General features: G+C 33.0%; 1 pseudogene across 1 annotated transcript in view; it reads left to right on the plus strand.

Annotated features, from left to right (window-relative positions):
- Positions 1-21,620, plus strand: part of LOC110260097 (V-type proton ATPase subunit e 1 pseudogene) — a 561,141-nt pseudogene that overhangs the window by 429,772 nt on the left and 109,749 nt on the right. The window contains exon 4 of the transcript XR_014841898.1: positions 19,992-20,121. The product of XR_014841898.1 is annotated as a V-type proton ATPase subunit e 1 pseudogene (transcript). The remainder of the gene's footprint in view (positions 1-19,991; positions 20,122-21,620) is intronic.

Here is a 21,620-nt window from a genome sequence, read left to right on the forward strand (position 1 = left end):
CAGAGTGTGGCATAATTTATTAAATCATATTGCTATTTGTAAAATATATTTAATCACCCAAGATGGAATAGATAAAAATCTTTCTTCTATATTTATATCCATTTCCGATGGGCCAAAAGTCTTTGATTTTTTTCCCTAAAATACTTAGATCATCCTCTTCTCACCAACCCCTCCACCACTACCTTTATTTAGAACCTAACTCATGTCTCATAAAATCTATTGAAAAAATCCAAAATGTGTCTTCTTTTACCAGCATCTAATTTACAGAACATCCAGTAATAATAAAGTTAATGATATAGTTACTACTACTTCTGCTGCCTGCTACTATTTATTTAATACCAACCTTAGGCAAAGTGCTTTATGTAAATTATTTTAATTTTCCTGGAAATCAGGTGGAATAATATTCTTATCTTGTATTACAATAAGGGACATAGAAAGTTGAGTAATTGACTAAATGTCACACATATCTGGTAAATGGGATCATGTATTAGCTTACTATTACTTATATAACAAATTACCATAAATTTAGTGACTTAAAACAATGCCACAGGTTTTATAGTTTTGGAGGTTAGCAGTCCAAAATGGGTCTCAGTGGGCTAAAAGCAAGACGTTGACTAGTCTTTTCTGGAGATGCCATAGTAGAATCTATTTTACTGCCTTTTTAAGACTGTAGAGACTGCCCTTGCCCCTTAGCTTATGCTTCTTCCAACTTCAAAGCCAGTGATGGCCAGTCAAGTCTTTCTTACATTGCATTCATTCTGATACTAACTCTTCTACTTCCCTCTTCTACATTTAAAAGATCCTTGTGAATGTAGGATATATTGGGCCTATCTGGGTAATCCAGGGTAATTCTCCTCTTAAGGCCAGCTGATTAGTAAACTTAATTACCTCTTGTAATCTAACATAGTCAAAAGTCATATGGTCACAGTCTAATCTAGGGATTAGAACATATACATCTTTGGGGGACAATTATTCTGTCTATTGCATATATAAATTGAGGTTCTCTCAGATTCTACATTGCTAACCACTATCCAAATTAGCTGTGCATGCTAACAGAGAAATATGTTTGTGTGGTACCCTTGATTCAAAAACATTAATGACTCCATATTTTTTTTAAGATAAAGTGTTAACTTAGCATGTAAGTAAGTCCCTTCATAATTCAGACTCTAGACTAGGTTTTCCACATCCACTACCATGTTATTATGTATAGCCACACTGACATACTCACTTCTCCCTGAAAGCATTGGGTTTTTCCTACTTTCATTAATGTGCACAATATAATTTGTGCATTTATCATATTCTCTTTTCATTCTTCACCTAGAAAATTTTCTTAATTCTTTAAGGATGGAGCTCAAGTACCAATCATTTTTATGACTCTGTCTTTGATGTTGTAGGGAGAGTATGCCTCCCCTTGATGTGGCCTTTTAGAGTCATGTGTATTTTCTTTTTATATAGCATAATTTCCAAACTGATTTTTATGTATATAAGCCCCTCACTAAAGTCTGAGAGAATCAAGTTCAGGGCCATGATTTTTGCCTTTCATTTTGAAAACAAGCAGAGTTCTTAGAAAACAGTGGAAATAAATAAGAGCTAAGTGAATAAAAAATATACACAAGAAATAAATTATGTCTCTAATTTTTTTTTCTTTTTAAAGTTTTAAATTGTGTTTCTACCGGTAATTTTTGTAAAACTTAATAAAGGAGAGAAAAGCCAAATAAAAATTTAAAAAGGAATCCATGAACAAAAATGGTGATTTTTACCAAGTGAACAGTTATACAAAGATGTGTACATTTACATATATATACACATATATATGTAGCCTTAAAGTACTCATAAAGTCAAAAATCAAAAATATTTAAATATTATATATATGAATGTATAATATTTATAGAAAAGTATAAAATTTTACCAAATGAAGTGCTATAAATTTTAAACAAATTTTTCTAAGAAGTCCATTCAGAGTTTTAATTTTTTTTTTTGCATCTTTTTACAAATACAAGTTTACAATGTCAGAAAAAATTTTAATGTACTTTAAATTTTGGAATTTTGAGTAAAGGTCTTATGTAAATAAATTAAGGCCACTCAAAGCTGAGGCTATTTGTTCAGAGCTTGCTATAGCAATCAGCCACCATCACTCTGTCTTGCAGAGGCTGAAAAGTATGCAGAGGAGTGAAAAAAGGAAAGTATTTATATATGCTCTGAAGATTGGTGACCTGGGGAAGCTGGAAGTAGTCTATGTAGAAAAAAGCATCTGATATGATTGGTTTGGGAAGTGTATTTAGTTTTCTGTGTTCCCAAAGTAAATACAGGATCAAAAATTAGGGAAGCTGGCAGATATTGAACAAATCCTGACCAATACGAGCTAATTGAAGTATGGTTCGTCTTCCTGGACTGGTAACTGCATAAATTGTAGGTTTGAGCTCTATTTTCATATACAATCTAGAAATTTTCTGTTTGTATATTCAGTCTGTTAGTACCTCTTTTGGTCATTCTCTATCTTGTGAGAAGTTGAGCAGTTCAAGAAAGGCCAGTAATACATGTCTTTACCACTCAGAGATTGTTTAGTCAACCTCATACTCAAAAAGGTCTTCTTGATCTTTTTTGTTGCATCATCATAGAAATCATTTGAGGAGAAACTCACTGTGCAGAAACACTTAAGTCTCTGTATAGAATTCACTGGATCAGCAACTTGAACAATATTAAAAAATGTAAACAAATTAATATATGATGCCTTATATTAGGGACCTTCAATTGCTCAAACTGGGTGAAGAGAATAAATCCCATAGGCATGAAGATAAATCCTAGAGAACCAATAGTGCAATGGTATAGATACCACCATGACTAATCAACAAGAAAATCTAGAGCGATATGATTATCTAACATTAATTATGGCAATGAGTTGAGACTGATCATTTTTCCAGGTAGGAGAGAGATTATATCATTAATAACTTCTCCCAGAGTTAGTGATGAGTTTCTTACAGTCTTTTCTGTCTGTATGCATAGTATATTGATGGGAACAATTGTTCTGATTCTTTGCAAAAACAATACGTTAGTAATTCCCCCTGGGTAGACTACCTGAATAATCAAGGGTGGCCTCATTGTGGAGCTTGCATCTGAGTTGCAACTACCAGACCTGGTGATTTATAAAATTAAAACCTTATGAGTTCCCACTGGGGCTCAGGTGGTTAAGGACCTGATTTCTCTGTGAGGATGTGTGTTCAAACCCTGGCCTCAGTGGGTTAAGGATCCTGTGTTGGTGTGAACTGTGGTATAGGTCACAGATGTAGCTCAGATCCAGTGTTGCCATGGCTGTGGTATAGGCCTTCAGCTGCAGCTCTGATTCTATTCCTGGCCCAGGAACTTCCATATGCCACAAGTGTGGCCATAAAAGAAAAAAGAAATTAAAAAATAAAATTAGTATCTTAGTGTATGGACAAACCTTGAAATGTTATTCTTAATGGTAATGAGCTATTACTATGATTCAACCAAGATAGGTGCCATGCCATGGCCTCAGAGGAAATAGTATCTGATAAGCATGTGGATATACAGAATAAAAATTGTTCATAATGCAAATTGCATTATAAAAAGCTTTACATTAGCTATATTATATATATGGACCTCTGTTAGTTTTTTCAAGATGGTGAATATTTGTCCATTGTTCTCATAAGGTTGTTGTAATTCAGATTTAGAATCACCAATGGTCTGATCAATAGGTTATAATAGTTTTGTTCTTTTTCTTGGAGGGAGAGACACTAACAAAGCAATGATTTGATTAATTTAGCATCATTTGTCCATATTAAGTGAAAGTAGAAATGCCATTGACTGTAATTCTTCATGGTCTCATTTGATGAATTTAGCATTGCCCAGAGGTTTTTCATTTATCATTATGGCCTCCTGATGGATGGCAAATTCAGCTGTCAGTAAGACTAAGGCATTGGTGTTAGAATGAGGATGTTCTAAGTTAACAATTGCAGTAAGGAGGGAAGAAAAGAGGAAAAGGTTCACTATGAGTGGATGAAAACCAGGAATCTATAGAAAATGAGAATGATTATAATCAAGACTACCAAAAAGAAAAAAATGAATTAGATATGTGTTAGTCCCACATCTTAGAAGTTTACTATTTGAAGTCATTCACTTGTTCCAAGGATTTCTGTCAGCTATCAAAAATCAGCTGCTTTTACAGTATTTCTGAGAATTCTCAATTTGATATTCTCTATTAGATTAGACACCTGGTTATAAGGAAATTGAAATTTCTTCTTACTTGTGAAATTCAAACCCAAAGTTTGATTATATGGAATTTCCCTGATGTACTTGTTCTTCCCAATACTTGATAAAGTCTCTCCTGATAAGACTCAAGAGTATATTTTCCCTAACTTCTCCTTCCCAGATAAAATCTCTTGGTTGAAAATCTTGAAGAATCTGTTTAGGAAGATGCTGTGGAAAGGCAGCCTTAATGTGTATAGTTTATGGAAATATTACAGAAACCCCTTTTTATGTTTTGCCATGTCTGCATGAAGTAGTGCAGAGTCTAGTACGAGAGATAAATCCCCTAAAGCCATGGGCTGTCCAGTTACCAGTTCATATGTGGGTAACTGATATGTCCCTTAGGCCATAGCCCAAATGGCTATGACATATAATGCTAGTATCTTTGGCCAAGGGAACTCAGGATTTATGAAAGTGTCACTAATGGTCCTTCCTTTCCAGAAGATTGTGGGTGGTAAAGAAAATGTAATTTTTTTTTTTTTGTCTTTTTGCTATTTCTTGGGCCGCTCCCGCGGCATATGGAGGTTCCAAGGCTATGGGTCGAATCGGAGCTGTAGCCAGCATCTGCAACCTACACCACAGCTCACAGCAATGCCGATCCTTAACCCACCGAGCAAGGGCAGGGACCGAACCCGCAACTTCATGGTTCCTAGTCGGATTCGTTCACCACTGCGCCACGACGGAAACTCCGAGAAAATGTAATTTTTGAGCAAGGAATAATAAATTGTGTGTGTGTGTGTGTGTGTGTGTGTGTGTGTGTGTGTGTGTGTGTAGGGTTTATGGTAAATTTAAATAGTATTTAGTCTGTCAGGAGAGAGTGATTGTCTCCGCTTAGATAAGTCATTCCATAAATAATGAACTGTGTTTTGACAAAGTTGTAATTTATCCTTGGACACTTTATGTCCCTTTGCTCATAAGATTGATAAATAATATATGAAATCTTTTTTATAAGCTTATATTTTTTGAGCAATATAGAGCATCTACATATTGTATCAGAATTGAATAATAAAGGGAATATTAGACCTTTTAAATGTGGATTGAGGATGTGGGGTAAATAAAATAGGCAACCACCATTCTACTCTCTGTTTCTATGAATTTGACTCTTTTTAATTATTTTAAAAAGTTTATTAGGATATAGTTGACTTAAACATTTGCGTTAATTTCAAGCAAACAGAAAGTAAATCAGTTTTATGTATATCCATTCCCATACAAGTTACCACACTGTACTGAATAAATTTCCCTGTGCTATGCAGTAGGTCCCCGTTACCTATCTATTCTATATATAGTAGTGAGTACATACCAATTCCAACACCATAATTTATCCCCCGCCTCCACATTTCCCCTTTGGTAAACATAAGTGTGGATATGAAATCTTTGAGTCTGTTTCTGTTTTGTAAGGTCTATTTTATCATTTCTATTAGATTCCAAATATTAATTATCTCATGATATTTATCTTTATTGGAATTACTTCACTTAGTATGATAATTTCTAGGCCTATCCATGTTGCTGCAGATGGTATTATTTCATACTTTTTATGGCTGTTTTATCCATCTATCTATCTCCCATTTTTTTAATCCAGTCCTCTGTTAATGTTAGCATTTAGGTTGCTTCTGTGCCTTGGCTATTATAAATAGTGCTGGAGTGAATATTATGGTACATGTATCCTTTGGAATGATAGTTGTCTCTGGATAGATGCCCAGGAAAGGGGATTGCTAGATGATATGGTAGTTCTATATTTAGTTTTTTAAGGAATCTCTATACTGTTCCCCATAGTGGTTGCATCAGCTTATATTCCCACACATGGTGTAAGAGGGTTCCCTCTTACACCCTCTCTAGCATTTCTTGTTTGTAGACTTTGTGATCATGGCCATTCTGACTGGGTGTGAGGCTATTCTTCATTGTAGTTTTTATTTGCATTTCTCTAGTAATTAGTGATTTTGAGTGTTTTTTCATGTGCTTGCTGGCCATCTGTATGTCTTTTTTGGAGAATGTCTCTTTAGACCTTCTGTCAATTTTCTGTCCATAGTTTGCTTGCTTTTTTTGACATAAAGCTGTGTGAGATGTTTGTAAGCTTTGGAGATCACTCCCTTGTCAGTTATTTCATTTGCAAAGATTTTTTTCCCATTCTGTGGATTCTCTTTTCACTGCTTATCTTTGTTAATGGTTTTCTTTGCTATACAAAGCATTTATGTTTAATTAGGCCCCATCTGTTTATTTTTGTTTTTATCTTCATTACTCTAGGAGGTGGATCAAAAAAGATACTGCTATGATTTTTGTCAAAGAGTGTTCTACCTATGTTTTCCTCTGGGAGTTTTATAGTATCTGGTTTTATGTTTAGGTATTTAATACATTTGAAGTTTATTTTTGTGTATGTTATTAAAGAGTGTTCTCTTTTAGATGTCCAGTTTTCCCAGCACCACTTGGTGAAGAGACTCTCTTTTTTTCCATTGTATATTCTTGCCTCTGTCATAGATTAATTGACCATAGGTGTATTGGTTTAATTATCAGCTTTCTATCCTGTTCCAATGATCTATATTTCTATTTTTGTAGTAGTACCATAATGTTTTGATGACTGTATCTTTGTAATACAGTCTGAGGTTGAGGAGCCTGATATATCCAGCTCCATTTTTCTTTCTCAAGATTGCCTTAGCCATTTGTGGTATACAAATTTTAAATTTGTTCTAGCTCTGTATAAAAAATGTCATTGGTAATTTACTAGGGATTGCAATGAATCTGTAGATTGCCTTGGGTAGTATTGTCATCTTGACATTGATTTTTCCAATCCTAGAACATGGCATGTTGTTCTATTTATTTGTATCATCATCCAAAAGCAGCAGAATACACATTCTTCTCAAATGCACATGGAATGTTCTCAGGATATATCACATTTTGGGCCATAAATCAAACCTCATTAAATTTAGGAAAATTTAAATCATGTCAAGAATTTTTTCTGACCACAATGCTATGAGACTAGAAATCAATCACAAGAAAAAACACAAACATATGGAGGCTAAACAATATGCTACTAAACAACCAATGGATCACTGAATAAATCAAAGAGGAAATTAAAAAATAACCAAATTAATTTGACTATTTTAGATACCTCCTAAATGGAATCATATAGAATTTGTTCTTATTTGACTTAGCAGTGACCCATTGCCAAGTTTTTCCAAATGTCAAGAGAACAACAAACTCAACAGGAAGTGGGCTGCTTGAACAACAGGCTTTAGGACCAATGCTCGCGTTCCCCCTTATGATTTACCTTCATATGACAAACAACCCTTCTATACACACCCCCTGCCTCAAGGGGTGTACAAAGGGATGAAATGAAATGGTCTGATTCCTCCCAGGATGACAACAAATGGGAATATATACCAAAATCTAGGAATCTTGCTGAGAATAAATAGCTGAGAAACTCAATGCTAATAGAGTATTTCTTACATTAACTGGTGAATAAATAAATAAAATGTGGTACATATCCATAAAAGAAGGAAGTACTATACATGCAAAACAGCGATGAACCTTGAAAACCTTATAAGTGACAGTAATCATCACAAAAGACTACATATATTATGAAAAATGTCCAGAATAGCAACTCTATAGGGACAGAGAGTTAATTAGTGGTTGCCTAGGGCTGGGGTACATATAGTAATTGGGAAATGAAATTGGGGCTAAAGGATATGAGGTTTCTTTATGGAGTGATGAAATCTACTAAAATCAATGGGTGACAATTGAACAATTCCATATATATTCTAAATATCATGTATTTAACATTTAAATGTGTGAATTCTATGCCATGTAAATTATGTCTCAAAAGAGCTACTACCCCAAACCCCACAGACTTCCTTTCCTTACTCCTAGAATCTTTGAAAAGCAAAAAAGAAAGAATCAGTAGGCTTGAAATTATGATAGAAACCATCAAATGTATAGAGGTGAAAATGATTTTTATAAAACGAGCAAATATTCAGTAACTTGCAGGGGGATTTATTGTTATTTTTGGCCATTCTCGAGGATGCAAAAATTCCCAGGCTGGGGATAAAACCTGAACCACAGTAGTGACCCATCCCACTGCAGTGAAAATGCCAGATCCTTAACCTGCAGTACCACAGGAGAACTCCCATTGTAGGGAATCTTTAAAAAGGTAACTTATAGGTAATTGCTGTTTTATTGCAGAGGAGGGAAAAAAAACTATCAAATTAGGTGAAATACATAAGTTTATAACATTTAAAAATTCAAGAAATTCAAGAAATTGCCCACATAGTTTAAATTCTAAGAAAACAATGTTTAAACACATCATAATCAAATTATAACTGTATAAAAAACAAATACAAGAACAATTCATGAAAACAAATACAAGAAAACATTTCATGAAAGCAATTAGATTTTTAAACATGGCATCTTAAATATAGGGGTACAAAAATTCAAATGACCGTGAACACTTCATTGAAACAATGGAGGCAGAAGACCATAGATTTTAAAGCACCAGAAGACTGTTAAAGCACCAGAAAAAAATGTCAATTCAAATTTAAATTCCCTCAAAATATCTTCTAGTTATTAGGCAAAATATAAACAATGTTAGATAAACTAAACCTATGAGAATATATTACCAGCAGGACTACATGCCAAGAAGCAGAATTTTTTCAATTAGAGAAAGGATACTACAGGAAAATTTAGATTTCAACATGAATGAAGAGTACCAAAAATAAATATCGTGATAAATAGAAATTTATTTTTCTCTTAATTCTTTAAAGTACATATAACTGCTTAATGCAGAAATTATTATACTTTCTTGTGAGGTTCATGAAGTATGCTATATAATAAATATGAAACTTATGGCATAAAGGACAGCAGGGAATGGTTTATGAACCTATAAGCTTACTGGGTTTTTATGTGCTAAATTAATAGATTGAATATTAACTCCAATTAGACTGGAAAATTAAGTTTTCACTTATAATCCCTAAAGTAATTGCAGAAAATATATGCAAAGTGGTTTAGCTAAAAAGTTTACAGACTAATTAAAACAGAATTTAAAACATTCAGATATCAGAAATGAGGGCAAGAAGGAGAAACAGAAAATACAGAGAACATAAAACAAGTAGTAAAATGACAGATTTAAATCCAATCGCACAAATAATTGATATCAGTGCTAATGAATGGATTAAACACTTCAGTTAGGCAGAAATTATCAAAATTTGGTAGAAAATCAAGAACCAACTGTTTGCTGTCTCCAAGAGATAAACCATACATAAATGGGTGAAATAAATTGAAAGTAAATGAATGGAAAAAAGATATACCATATAAACAATAAGCATAAGAAAGGTAGGGAGGCTATATTTATATCTGATAAAAAAAAGATTTCTGGGCAAAGATATCTCTTTGAGGTATAGCAGGGCATTTTATAATGATAAAAGGGAAACCTAATGATCATATATATACTGGTGACTAATTACATGGCATAAAGCTCAGAATACATGAAGAAGAAATTGATGGAATGAAAGGGAGAAACAGACAATTCTTCCATCATAGTTCATATATTAACACCCCTCTCTTAAGAACTGATGGAGCTGGAGGGCAATCAATACAAGTCTTAACTTGCTAAGATTTTGAGCAGAAAATCCAAGCAATGGAACTAAACAGAGATATTCATCAAAAAGACCACTTGTAAAACAGAAAAATAGATATATGGCCAACTAGAGAGGCAAGCTTAGATAAGAGAGTCACAGAGAGAAAACAACAACGTAGGTAACAAGAGCTCCACTTAATAAAACAAGGGAGCAAGTGATAGAATATACATTTCGTACAGGGGTGCAGTTGCTTCCTGGGCTTTTAAGGAGTACCAGCATAGAATTAATGATTCTGCTAAACTCTTTTAAAGAAGTTAGAAGAGAAAGAATACTTTTGTTCTTCACTGAAGGTAACATTCCTAGGTGAAGCATCTGGATGAGGTGATTGCTTTATGGGCCTGTTAACTCTGAAGATGTCCTCAGTAGCAGCTTACCTCCTCTCCAGGGTGTGTGGGAGGATGGTCTTGGTTTTCTAGGAGCTGTAGCCCATTACTCTGGTCTCTTTGGCATAGGGTGCTGAGTTCTGGCATTCGTGAAACTTTCGTGTCCTGCTCTTGCGTACCTAACACCACACTGGAGGAGCACATCTTCAGAAAAACATATTTCATTTCCCAGAAATCTATTACTTTTGGGTGCAATTTATTTTAGGATAATCAGCAGTGCCAGTTTCACAGGTGGGAATGAGAGCTTTTTTCCATACATACACCTCCCTTTCCCAAATCTATTTTTCTGTTTGCCTCTTTGTAATTTTTTTTTTTTTCACCTTGAATAAGTTAGTGGAGAGGGCAAAATATTAAGTGTTAAGGAAAAAAAATAGATACCAAAAATCCCTTAGCTAATCAATTCTCATTAAAACTTATTTTTTAGAATGAAAAAAAAATGAACTGAAAGAAATCTTCTACTCAATAACCACACTCCAATACCTGGGGCTGGTAGGAGGGAAGCAAAAGGGTATCTGGAGAATACAATTGTCAGTCATTTGCCCTAGATGTGGGCTTTGACTGGAAACCAAGATTTTTTCCATGAATGAAATGCGTTTTTACAGATCCCATGTTTTGGATTTCCTTATCTTCAAGTCTGACTGTATGCGAGGTTTATATTTTATGTTATGTTATGTTATGTTATATGTTATGTTATGTTATGTTATGTTATGTTATGTTATGTTTTATTCTATTTTTACTCTTGACTGTCTTTGGTGGAGAGCAGTCAGGTGCAACATACAAGCTTGGTTATGGTCCTTCAAAAGGATTTCCAAGGTGGCCAGGGTCCGAGGCTCAGGCTATGTCTTAAAAGAGGAGGAAAAGAGGTATTCAGAGATGTGATTTTGAATACCTCTCTGCTGGTGTCATCAGCTGTACTCCCACCATGCTTTTCAAGCAATAAAATATGCTCATTCCATAATGAAGAGGGGCTTTGTTTTCTCCTGGCTGAATATTTAGGAACATAGGAAGAGCTGGCACTGCTAGGGGAATATCATTCAGAAAGAATTCCAGAAATATGCTCCCTCTGGGTAGCTGCTGTCTCTGAGATCAGAATGTTTCTTCATGTTTTCTGATGCTGCTGCATTTCTGTCTCGGCCATCCTTCCCGATAACTGAGTCTAGCCAGTTTACCTCTCTTTGGAACTTCACAAAGCAGTACCACAGGGTTTCCCGAGAGAGTGCATATGTTGTGATCCCTTTCCTGACATAGCATATTTGACCTTTAAAGCTAATGCAAAACATAACATTTCAGTTTGCTCCCTCCTGCTAGGGCATGAAAAATCTAACTCCTGCAGCTCGGGGGACTTATTTCATATATGTCGTGTTTTTTTACTGTTGTCCTTATCATCATTATCAAAATCTGTGAGCATATTTGAAGCCTCTTGAGGAAAAGAAAATAAAAAATATTGAAAAGACAGAGAACAATTATCAAATATTATCCAAGGAGATGATTTTTTAAAATATATCTCTCAAAATCTATAATCAAAATAATATATTTATGGAATAAGTCTATTCTTGGCCATCAAGTATCTTTCTTAATAAATTGAAAAAAAAACAATGCAATAAAAAAGCTATTTCAAAAGATACCTTTGTTTATTCATACACTAGATTTGTAGTCTTACTAATAACTTTATAATCTAAATGACAACTCATTTACTCTTGATAAACTTTATTATTTCTGAGAGTATGAAATGCAAATCTGGACAATTCATAGATTTGTAGAAAAATTATGCATATTTATAAGATGTGAAATGTATGCAGTATATAAAATTATAATTTGAAAGAGCAATTGAATACAATATATATTCCCCTTCAGGTGATTAAAGGTAATAACATTTGATAGTCTACTCATTTTAACCTAAGGTAAATACTGATATAAATTAGTAACAAATTCTAATTGCTTAAAAGCAGATGTCCAAAGCCTAATAAACACACAATTAAAATATAATTTCAAATTGAATTTATATGTGCACATATAGTCACGTGTTTATATGTATACACACATATATATACTTTGTGATATGTGCATGTGTATGAGTTAACTCATAACCTCCAGAACTGATAAGCATAAAGTGAAAGTGAAAACTTTTATATTTCTTTTGGGAGTATAATTAGGAATGAACTTTTGAATAATAACTTAATACGAATTGAAAAACATAAATGAATTCATACCTTTGTACTCAGCAATTGCATTTCCATAATTTATAATATGCCACAGGCACAAGATTTAATAGAAAACATGTCTGTTAAGAATGGATATTCAAGGTAAAAAAAAACAAGCAATATGAAAAGATTTAGAGAGACTATAATACTCTTTTACTTTTCTCATGTCTGTCTTGTCTCAAATCACTGAGATAACCACTATTTATAGTTTCTTAAGTTATATTCTAAACTGTTTTATATACATACATGTATAAAACATTTAACTGCACTCAGGATCATACTATATACATATTTTATTAGGACATATAACTTACTCTTGAGAAATAGTTTTGTAGTAGTCGACATAGTTAAATACTAATAATTACATAACCATTTCCAAATAATTTATGTGATCAATCCACTATTGTTTGACATTTAAGTTATTATATTACAATAATATGTAATACCACAATAGTTATCTGTGTATATATGATGCCTTCCCTCCCAAATTTGCTGAGACAATAGGCTTATGATTTAAAATGTGAATGGTCATTACTACATTTCTTTCAAAAATTTGTATCACTTTTCTGTCCTAACAGTGTACAGAAAGAATTATTTTCCAAGTACTTGCAAGTTTTTACTACTGGCCAAACTTTACAATTTTGCCAATCTAACAGAGAAGTAATCAAACTTCATTTTGACATATGGTATGGAATTTTGATTGAGGTTGGGAATATACTTTTTATTTTAATTTATTTTTCTATAGATTACATGTATTTTTTTTTCTCTTTTCCTTTTTTTTTTTTAATACCTTGATGGTTTTTGTGTAAGGATCTTTGAACATTGAAAAATTTCACTCTTGGTATCAAATATATTACAAACAATTTTTCTTAGTGTTTCACGTGTATTCTGGTCTTACTGTGGTATTTTTAATCATACAGATTATAGTTTACTGTATTAATTACTTCATTTATGATGTATTTTTTATTTTTAAAAAGTTCCAATTTTAAAATTATTATAAAATTTATTCTTGTTATCATTTTCCAAGTATTTACTAAGTGTCTGTTTTGTGAAAGAACAAAATAGTTTTGAGCAAGACAGTTAAAGTCTGTCCTCAAGGAGCTTGAAATCTAATGCAGAATGCAAGTAAAGGCATAGATTGCATAATATAGTGATAGTGAGCATTGCTTTGAAGGAGATAAGGCAGGGAAAGAGTAAAGAGCAATGGAGATGTGTCCGTATTTTATCTAAGATGTTCAGGGTGACATCCAGGCAAAATTCTGAGTATTGAGAAAGATGCAGGAATATGAAAATATGAGTTTCATAAACATACATTTTATGAAATGTATGTAGCCCCAGAGTTAAAGATGGCTTGGCCTGTGCAAGAAATGCAAATTTTCCTAGTATGGTTCAAGTATCATGAATTATGAGACAGTTCAGCAATAGGAGATGAAGTCAGAGTTTATTAGGGAAGAGATCACATGGGCCTTTTTTACTGTGATAATGAGATGGAATGCTATTGTGAAATACTTTTGGAAATTATCAGTGGGTTTAAAATAAAAGAGAGATAACATTGAATTTAAGTATTAAAAATGCCCATCAATAGGAACTGCTATATAGGGAGTAGACTATAGGAAGGGGAGGGTAGAAACAGGTATAGATAGGGATATGTATGCGGGACTAGGTGTATGTGTAGGAATAGATATAAAAATGTTCAACTGTATGTGGAGATATCTATTTTTATCTCACTAAATTTGAAAATTTTCAAATGATTTTAATTTTATCATTTATTTTAATTATGTGATTAATAATTTTCTTTTTTTGTCTAATATTATTTTGAATTATAAGATCAGCCTATTCAGTACTAAAGCTATCTGTATATTCCTGAAATAACCATTTTTTCTTAAATTTAATGAATTCATTAAAATTTTGTGATTGAATAGTTCCATGTGATTCCTTTTTCTTTTTCCCTGTTCTGGGAACTTGTCCTAGGAGTTTCGATGTCTATGTCCTTTTTTCTCCCCCTTAGTTTTACAAGTTACAGTTTTAAATAGTATTACTATGATCATTTAAAAAACATTTTTTTTTTAAAATCCCAAATGCTTTTACAAACTTTTTTTTTTTTTTTTTTTTTTTTAGGGCCACACCCACGGCGTATGGAGGTTCTCAGGCTAGGGGTTAAATTGGAGCTATAGCTGCTGGCCTATGCCACAGCTGCAGCAACACCAGATCTGAGGCACGTCTGCGACCTACACCACAGCTCATGGCAATGCCAGATCATGAACCCACTGAGTGAGGCCAAGGATCAAACCTGCAACCTCATGGTTCCTAGTTGGATTCGTTTCCATTGTGCCATAATGGGAACTCCTTTACAAGCATTTTGGATTAAACACCAAGATTGAAATATCGGCTTCTTTGCAAAGCCTGATTTGTAAGAGGGCTACTATGCTTATTACATTCAGTTCCATTTTTCCAAAAATTACCAATTCCAATATCTGTTTGTGAGTACAGAGGGTCTTTTTCTAATTCATTGTAACAATATTATTTTTCCTGTAATATAACTTTTAGTTCTATATTCATACTATTTCTGTAATATAACTTTTAGTTCTATATTAATATTGTTTATGTTTGCTCTTTGTAACAAATTATAATTTTCTTTTAAAATAGCAAATATTACCCATAAAGTATAAACTCCTCAAAACACCAATCCACTAAATCCTCAAGAGTACCCCTATGGTAAAGTCTATGTTATCTGCAAAGTTTTAAAAACTTACATTACACATATATGTATTTTATAAATTAATAAAAAATGTTTCTCATCAACTTTTGAGTTGATATATGTGAATATAAAATAGTCTTTTGAACTGTTATATTTCATTTATGAAATATTATTTTTTCCTTAGTTTTGCTCCTATTAATGGGCACATTTTTAGTTTGTTCACTTAATCAGCTTTTTATTTTATTTATTTATTTTTGCTTTTTAGGGCCACATCCACGGCATGAGGAGGTTCTCAGACTAGGGGTCAAATAAGAGCTACAGCTGCCATCCTACACCACAGCCACAGCAATGCAAAATCTGAGCCACGTCTGTGATGTACACTACAGGTCAGGATCTCCAACCCACAGGGCGAGGCCAGGGATCAAACATGCATCCTCATGGATACTAGTCAGATTCGTTTCTGCTGCGCCACAACGAGAACTCCCTTTATCTGCTTTTTAGATAGATGTCTATGCTATAACATATTTTTTAAAGTTCATATTACCCAAATATCTTCCAGAATATCTACACTAAGTATGAAGTTATCTAACTTTATCTCCATATCTATGTCTCACCAAGTGTGAGGTCATCTAATTTTAACAATTGATTTTTAAGAATTAAGAAAATGTATATTAATTTTATATGTGAAAATAATGTAGCATATATGTGTTTTCATTGTTTATGGGTTTTTTTTGTTACAATTTGTTTACATTTTACTTGTGTAGCCATTGCTTCTTCTAACAATGAACACTGCTAAGGAGTTGAAAGCAGCTTTTTTTCCATTTGTAAGCAATTAAAATTTTCAGTATAGGTTATTGCAGAAGTCTTTATCTTGTGGTTGAGTTACATGCCTAGGAATATTAAGGAAATGCTTCATTTCAATCTCAAATTTTGCTTTTTTTAATCACTTAAGGAAATTGTTCTATTATTTTAAAAAATCTTTTTCTGATTTGTGATTGATTTTTTTCTGTATTTTATTATTTGTTTTCTATTACTATCTGATTAGTAGTGTGAGTCTATATTTTTTTCTCTAATTTAATTTACCTGTATTTTTCCTTTGAATCTGTAGAGATTTTCTTAGTCTACTCTCTGTCACTAATTTGGTGTCTGGTTGAAAGTATTCTGTTCAGCACTTTCTCCAGCTTATACATTAGTTATTAATTATTTGTTTTATTAAAGTCTTAATTCATTCCAAAAATCAGATTTTTTTAAAATCTTTTCTTGCTGTCTTAATATCTGGTTTCCTTGAAAGCGTGAAGAATTTGCATTGAAAAAAATGTTCTTCCTGGTGATACCTCTTTTTCTAAAATGACTTTTACATTCCTTCCTCCTTCTCTTTTCTTTTTTCTTTTTCTTCCTTTCTTTGTTCCCTCATTTTTTTTCTTACATTCAATTTTCTTGTAGTATTTGTGCATACTACTTTTTATTTTCCTCACAAATTACTCATTTTTTAAAAAGATAGCTTTCTTTGAGCCACATTTTTTTCAGCTGAAAATTTAATATCTTCCCCTTTACCTTTTGTGGGACTTCTCAGATTTATAGTTGAAGGCTGAATATTGATTGCTTGTTTGCTACATTTTTTTCTTAACCAGTCAAGGTAAACGGTGCCTCCACTAAGGCTGTGGAAGTCATGATTTCTTCTCTTTCATTTATATATTTCTGTTAAAACATGCCTCACCAGCGTTTACTCCTATTAGAAAATACCCTGTTCCACTGGAATTGCCCTTGTTTTCTAGATACTTTGCCATTACCTCATTTCTGAGAGAAATAAGTTTTATTTCTGAAACAGCTAATCTTTTTTAGGATCTTGTCAGCAGCTGCTTTCAGTTGTCTCCTTCCATATAAAGTTGAGAAAAAGTATGGATATTAGACATTGAATACATTATGACAAAAAAAAGATTTTAAATGTTTTTTAAGCCATCCCATTTTCATTAGACCGAGAGATTTCTAGAAATTTTTCTATACACCTTCTTAATCTACTTGTTTAGTAATACCTCATACAAATTCTGATTCCAGGGGTAGGGTAGGAGTACTAGTCAACTTTTAAATTCTCCTATTATCATGCGTGCATGACTTTTTAATAATATGAAAAGGTATCATAATAATTTGATTAATGACAGTGTATATTTGTATTACAATAGGCAGATTAGGTAGAAGAGAGTTTTTATTATCCTGATATAAAAAGAGCACTTTAAATTATAGATGCATTAGAGAGGATACTCTTCCAATAACAAGGGCTTGGTCTTTTTCTAAAACTCCAGCAGCTAATTCAATGCCTGGAACATGATAGATACAGTACAAAGATGCTTATTTGAAGTACCCTAAGTAATTTTCAAGACATGTCTAGCATTACCACACTAATACAACACTACAAACAGGCACAATAAATATTCTTTACAGACAGTCAATGTGATCAGCATTCTCTGTCCATGACCTCTTTTAATCCTCTTAACTATCCCGCAAGTGTCATTTTCATTTCATCAAGTTCCAGAAATGGAAAGCGTTTAAGAGTACATAATACTCAGTTGAGCAATATGCACACCTGTCTGACTCCAACATTCATGCTCCAAGTCTAAAATGATTTTCTATACCTAGCTACCTTTCAAGTTCTTAATCAACTAATACCCTTGGATGGAATGTAAGAAAAATATTCTCGTTAGTATACCCTGGCTTTAGATAACTAATTAGTGTCCTATACCTGAAAAAATATATCTTGGGAATTGATCTGTTCTATTTAAAACAGTGTTTTAACTGTCCCAATTGTGGGAGGGTAAAAATCTATTGGTGATTCTTCTATCATGTAACACCTAAGGTCAATAAGTGAGACAGCTGGACTTTTGTTGTTTGTTTGTTTTGTTTGAAACATTAGAGCTCTCTGGATTTGTGAAGGAATCAGAAAAGAAAGAGAGAAAGTAGAATTGACAGCTGCAAATAAGATGACCCTAGCCTTTTGAGAATGAGAGTTGTTCCTAAAATACTTTACTAAAAAAGTGGCTTGATATTTGCTGTTTGTTTTAATCCTATGGCTTTTTATCTTCTTTACTTGCAGTATCTCAAGTAGTCGCACAGTTCAATTGTGAATATCATTTGCATCTTCATTCTCTAGATTTTGCATCAACTTCTTGGAGGCTGCTCATGTCTTAATAAGCCTCTGATACTCAATGTGTGCTGCTTTATAAGCACAGGGCTTAGGACTCTATCTGCCCCAATGAAGAGATGTACCCAAAATATGCAAAACATATTAGGAAAAAGGCACATAGAGAGAGAAGTTACGGCTTCATAAACCAATTTGGATAAGTGTTATTTTTAACTCTGAAAATATTAAAACTATTTTAACTTTGATTTCATTATTATGTAACTGTATCTTCAGATTTTGAATGAATTATTGAAGTTGATTTTATATATAACACTAATTCATGGAAAGAAATAACTTTCATACAGTCTATGTGGTGAGTGGCAGGGTTTATGAATAGCTAATACTTACCATTCTAGAAAGTGCTATCTCCCAATTCATGGAAAAGAAAGGCTATAAAATACAATGCTTACATTTTCTTATCAAATAAAATTTTATTCATAATTCTTTCTATTACAGAGGTTTATAAATTTAAGCAAGTTAGAAAATGTAATTCTAGTATTATTATTTTATAGAAATATGTAATATATGAAATAACATCAGAAAACCAATAATTTAATAAAATCCTTAAAATAGTGACAATTATCAAAGAACAAACATCTAAAAATTAATTCAGAAAACCAATTTCCACGTTGTACAAAAAACCTTCCTGATTAAACATCAGTTGTTTCAAGCAGCTGCTTTAAATTTCTCAAATTACAGCTTTTGAGTCTTCATTTGGGATAAAATTTAATATATATCTAAATTACATTTTTGTGTTTTTCCCTCTTCAATCATTAAACTCATCTAAATTCAACAATGAAGATTTATAAAACAGCAAGCATCTTTCTCTTCTTCTTCTGTCAAAGTATATAGCAATTATTCCTTGGAGAAGAATAAGAAATTCTAGAAAAGCAACAAATTGAGATACTTACACCTTTACTAAAGAATTTGTTTTACAGTTTTGGGGAGTAACTTTCATATAAAATTCCTCAGTAGTTGATACTTAAAACCTAGAAGTTTCCATGTATCCAAGTGCCTAAATTTCTCTTTATAAGTAAGTCTAAATTTTCAATGTGGGTTTGAATTTGCTATTTCAATTTCTGAGGCCCAGTGTTATTCTCACCATGATAGTTTTGGTGCTTTAATCACACTTCATTTTCTCTGTCCACGAGTCTTCCATTCTCCATGTCCTGCTCCAGTCTTAGCCAGATGGAAGATTTGCATTCCATGAGGGTTTGCTTTTTCAGCTATAATGTACCATTGATTGGCCCATACCTCCTTAATGGCAAAAATATTCTTTTTATGTTTTGTTTTTATATGTAATTTTCTACCTGTTGATGAAAAGAATGGACCACATTTAAATTTTTAATGTACTTTTTTTTTTCAAACCAGCCAAAACTTTACTTATATTAGGAGCTCATGGCAAAGATAGCTAGTAACCTACTAAACATCCACTCTGTTTACCGGACTCCAAATCTTATCTTGGTCCATTGTTGCTAGAAATTAATGCTACATTTCCAATCCCTTTTCAATCTAGATGTGGTCCAGAAAGCATGAGCACTGGGGAGGAATTCTGGGAAGGTTCTTTCAAAAGATTAGATACAACAGGAGAGGAACATCATTTTTACCCTTCTCTTCCCTTCCCTTCTTTCCTTTTCTTTCCATTAGATTGGAAATCCAGATGTGATAACCAGAGCTCAGCAGCTTCATTTTCACCTTGAGAATGGATGTTACATGGTAAGATGATAACATAAGCTGTTACATGAAAGAGCCAGATCCAGGAGATGGTGAAGCTAAGGTAGGAGCCCAGAGAGGGCTATATTCATATTTTAACATGAGAAATTAAATCTTTAGTGATTAAACCTTGAGTTTTTGGCATTCTATTACCCTCAGTCAAATGCAATTTAAAACTGACACAGAGCTAAATGAAGAAAACAAACAAACAAAAATGTTAAAAGTGACATTCATTTTTTTTAAATGTGTGTAAGATTAAGGAAAACTGTATTTGAAAGTCATTTTAATTAAGTATACAATCTACCTGGTTCTTGGCAAAAATAACACAAAATTTTAAAAGTATTAACATGGCAACATTGTGATATACATGTTGTCACTTGACAGAGCTGAGTCTGAACTTTTGGAAATGATCTCTTTTGGCTTTTAGAACACTGCCATCGCCAGCAGCAACTTATAATTGTCTGACTTTTCCTTAGTCATCTTTGGATCATCTTCCTTCATACATTTTCAAAGGCTGTAGCTCCTCGATGTTTAATTCTCAACCTTTCCTCTTCTCCTTAGTATATATTCCTGGGCGAACTCCTCAGATGACACAGAATATCTACTATTGGATTTATGGGTTTATGAGCCAGGACTCAAACCTATATGTCTAATGAGCATCCTTTAGGAATTTCAAAATTACCACTGTATAAACATCTCCTTTATTTTTATTTTCATTTTCTATCCCAGCCTCCTCAATATGCTTCTCCTAAAATATCCCCCAGTTTAATTAACCACTGACCTCACCTAAACTAGATTCTTAGTCTCCTATTTCTTTTCTCTCCCATTCATGACTAATCAGTCATTAACTGCCACCTCAGACTTGGAGGCTGGATTGCTTTTCCTTCTCTCTGCATAATAGGATTTTGAGTTAGATTATTCATCCTGGAACAGTCTCATGACCAACTTCTTCCAACCACTTATTTCTCCTTCTCATAGTTCATTCTCTACTCATAGCTCGTGGGACCACTGTTTACCTATAAAACAAAATTCTAAATACAGTCATGTTTATTGATTGCTCATTGCCTACAAGCCATTGTTCAGATTTCTTGTCTTGTCAGGGAAGTTTCCCTTATGACATATCTTCAATGATAAGTTCTATGCCCCAGCCTAACTGAAGTTCCTCAAATACACTGTGTCTTTCATACTTTCTGAAGCATTCTCTTGTCTCTGCTTAAAGCTTCATCTTTTTTCTCCATTTTCTTTGTCTATTGTGCTCTTTTACATAATTCCAAATTTATATTAAAAGTTGATTTTCTTGCAATGCCTTGATCAATTCTACTACAGAGTTGGTTATTTTCTTATCTGTGGTACCATAAAATCTAGGAGAGTACTTACAATACTATAGTATATAGTTTATGATCTATGAGTTTATGAATTTATCTTCCATATTGAACTTGATGTTCTTGAGGCCATAGGCATTTTTAAGTATTATTTCTCTTTTCTTCCTGAGCTTTAAAAAAAGACGCTAATTGAAAAGATCTCTCTTTTTTCTATGTAATGGATACAATAGAACTGTACTTA

Source organism: Sus scrofa, chromosome 3, assembly GCF_054392235.1.
Source record: "Sus scrofa isolate SSC_HxYL_T2T_F1_AM1 chromosome 3, Sscrofa_HxYL_maternal_Yorkshire_Landrace_v2.0, whole genome shotgun sequence".
In the NCBI taxonomy this organism is placed as follows: Eukaryota; Metazoa; Chordata; class Mammalia; order Artiodactyla; family Suidae; genus Sus; species Sus scrofa.